Source organism: Temnothorax nylanderi, unplaced genomic scaffold (genome assembly GCF_030848795.1).
Source record: "Temnothorax nylanderi isolate EJ_2023f unplaced genomic scaffold, tnyl_v1.0 TNYL_tig0549_pilon, whole genome shotgun sequence".
Taxonomy (NCBI): domain Eukaryota; kingdom Metazoa; phylum Arthropoda; class Insecta; order Hymenoptera; family Formicidae; genus Temnothorax; species Temnothorax nylanderi.
The window spans coordinates 30001-32506 of record NW_027249611.1 but is presented as its reverse complement, the minus strand read 5'-3'; the positions used below and the strand labels follow the sequence as shown (position 1 = coordinate 32506).

Genomic DNA, 2506 nt, shown 5'->3' with positions numbered 1-2506 from the left:
AATTAGTTACTACAAATAGTCGTATAAGATCATGGTTATGCGAAGAAATTAATGGAAAAGAATATAAAATAGGACATGGTGGTAAAACAATAATTTTCCCAATACTGCATACAAGTAATTAATTGAAAAATTATATATAAAGTAATCCGGCTTTTACGTTATAGTAATAATATTTAATAAGGTACGTATATGTTAATAATTATATTAATAAATAATTATATATATAGCTATAGTAGAAATGGAATAGGAATAAAAATGTAGCAAGTGTACTTGCGGCTACTATAATTTGGATTTCTGTTTTAATTCTGTTCTAACTATTGTTATCCAGTTAACCTTCATTTTATTTTAATTAATATCTTTAAATAAAATATGTTTTCTTTATAGTTCAGTTATTACAATAAGTTTATAGAAAAGGTATAATGAATTTAACTTTTCTTTATTGCAGATAGTGTGTGGACACGTAATATATAACAATGGGTACACGAAAATCAAATGCGTTTACAGTTTTGGAAGACGATGATGGCATTAGTGTGGTTCCCTCAAAATGGCTGAGCCCAAATAAATGCCATTGCAAATGGCCTGGAAACTTAAGATATGCACAAATTAACAAAGCTATCTTAAAGGAAAAGGATGCTGATAATAATTGGGATGTAGTGAAAGTTAAACAAATATAAATATTGTAAACTTGTAAACAACGACCTGTAAGTTTTATTTGTAAGTTTTATTTATTTATAACAGCTCTGCGAGTTTACATATTGATATTGTTAGAATTTTTTTAACCTGTTACTTTTACATTTTTTACTTTTATTTATTAAAAGTTTACAAGTAAAATGTATTTTTATTTATTATTAGTAACATACGACGCTGCTTTAGCAAAAGCAAAAGACGCCGAAATAATTACGGACGTGGATGACGAAGAGAAACTTAAAAAATCTAGGATCAAACGAAAGAAAATTGTATTATCCTCAGATTCCTCAAATACGAGTAGGGGAGACCGGGGCTAAAACGTCTACGGGGTAAATACGTCTAATCAAATATCTCGGAACCTGTATATTGTGCAAACTCGCTATTAACATTGTAAACGCTGCTTATAGTACCCATGTGACCAACGGAGTTTCGGCAGGTTACCTGCCGTGTTATGATTTTTACGAGGGCAAACGTGTTTTCGAAAGGTGAAAGTTACATTTTCTACGCGTGGAAATTTTGTAATATCTGCAATAATATTTGCTCTCCAAATCTCGAGGTACGTGATTATAAAGAGTAATGCATGCTGAACACGAATCCAGTGTAGTTTTTTCATTATCGTTGATGTCTAATATTTCGTGGGCGATCAAACCTGAAACTTGTGTTTGGGGCTAATCGGTCAGTAAGCAGTCCGGGTGCATTTCCAAGGCATTTTCGGGCTCACTGCATATGGAATATGGATGAGACGGGAATTACAACCGTTCAGACACCGAATAGAGTCATCGGACGTCGAGGAGTGAAACAAGTCGAGCGAGTGACTTCTGCGGAAAGAGGAACCCTCGTAACTATTTTTTAATAATGTTTCGCATAAAAATTTTAAATAAATTTTTTTATTTTTCTCTTAAAAAACAATTATTGCATGTATCCTATTATTTTTTAGAATTAGATGTACGTATATGTATTGAAAATGCAGTGCAGACTGTTATACCCCGGCATTTTTGAGATTTCAATTTTTCCACCGTTGTCGTTTTTGCTCTATACCGGTTAAACAAAGCGACGTAGACAAAAATTTCCTATATAAATTTTGTAGCTAAAGGTTCACTCTTTACAGTGGTATACCACATTTAACTACAATTATTTATTTTGTTGTTAAAAATCGGCACCGAAAAAAAACTGACCTTTTAGCCCCGGTCTCCCCTACAGATGAAGAAGTATCAAAATCAAAACAAAAACGAAAAGAAGTTGTTCTGAGAGTTCCCAAAGGCACCAAATGCTTCTAATAAACTTCAAATTGATTTAACAACTAAAGACAATTTAACCAGATCAAATTCTGTCAATAGTATTGCACCCTCTGTTTCATCTATCGTACAGTATGGGGAGACTAGTAAGTGATTCATTTATATGTTATCTTCACAATTATATTTATTTTTATGAAGGTAAAAGTAACAATGCCTGGACACGTACCCAATTCTAGACATTCGGATTATTTTTGTCTTTATATAAATATGAATATATAAACTTGCACTATAGAAGTTATATATATATTCTTCTTCTTCTTATATATATATATATATATATTTATTTATTTATATCAAATATAGTTCTATATATGCTCTATACGTTTTGACACTGTTAATATATGTAAAGTAGTACGAATACGATTTTAAATCGGTCGCGTGGACACCCGCCAGATGGACGCGGTCACTCGACAGACGGTAAAGTAGGCGCCGGAGGCGAATATGAGACTTGGAGACACGTGCTCATAGATCACGAGAGTTTTAGGAGACGCACTTATTACGTAGCGTAAGAATTGTTTATTGTA

At 32.3% G+C, this 2506-nt stretch overlaps 1 long non-coding RNA gene across 1 annotated transcript; it reads left to right on the top strand.

The window, feature by feature from the left end:
- The first annotated feature begins 990 nt into the window (after positions 1-990).
- On the top strand, positions 991-1778 carry LOC139783847 (uncharacterized). The gene is made up of 2 exons (XR_011721391.1): positions 991-1525; positions 1625-1778. It is a non-coding gene; the product is annotated as an uncharacterized lncRNA (long non-coding RNA).
- The last annotated feature ends 728 nt before the right edge of the window (positions 1779-2506 follow it).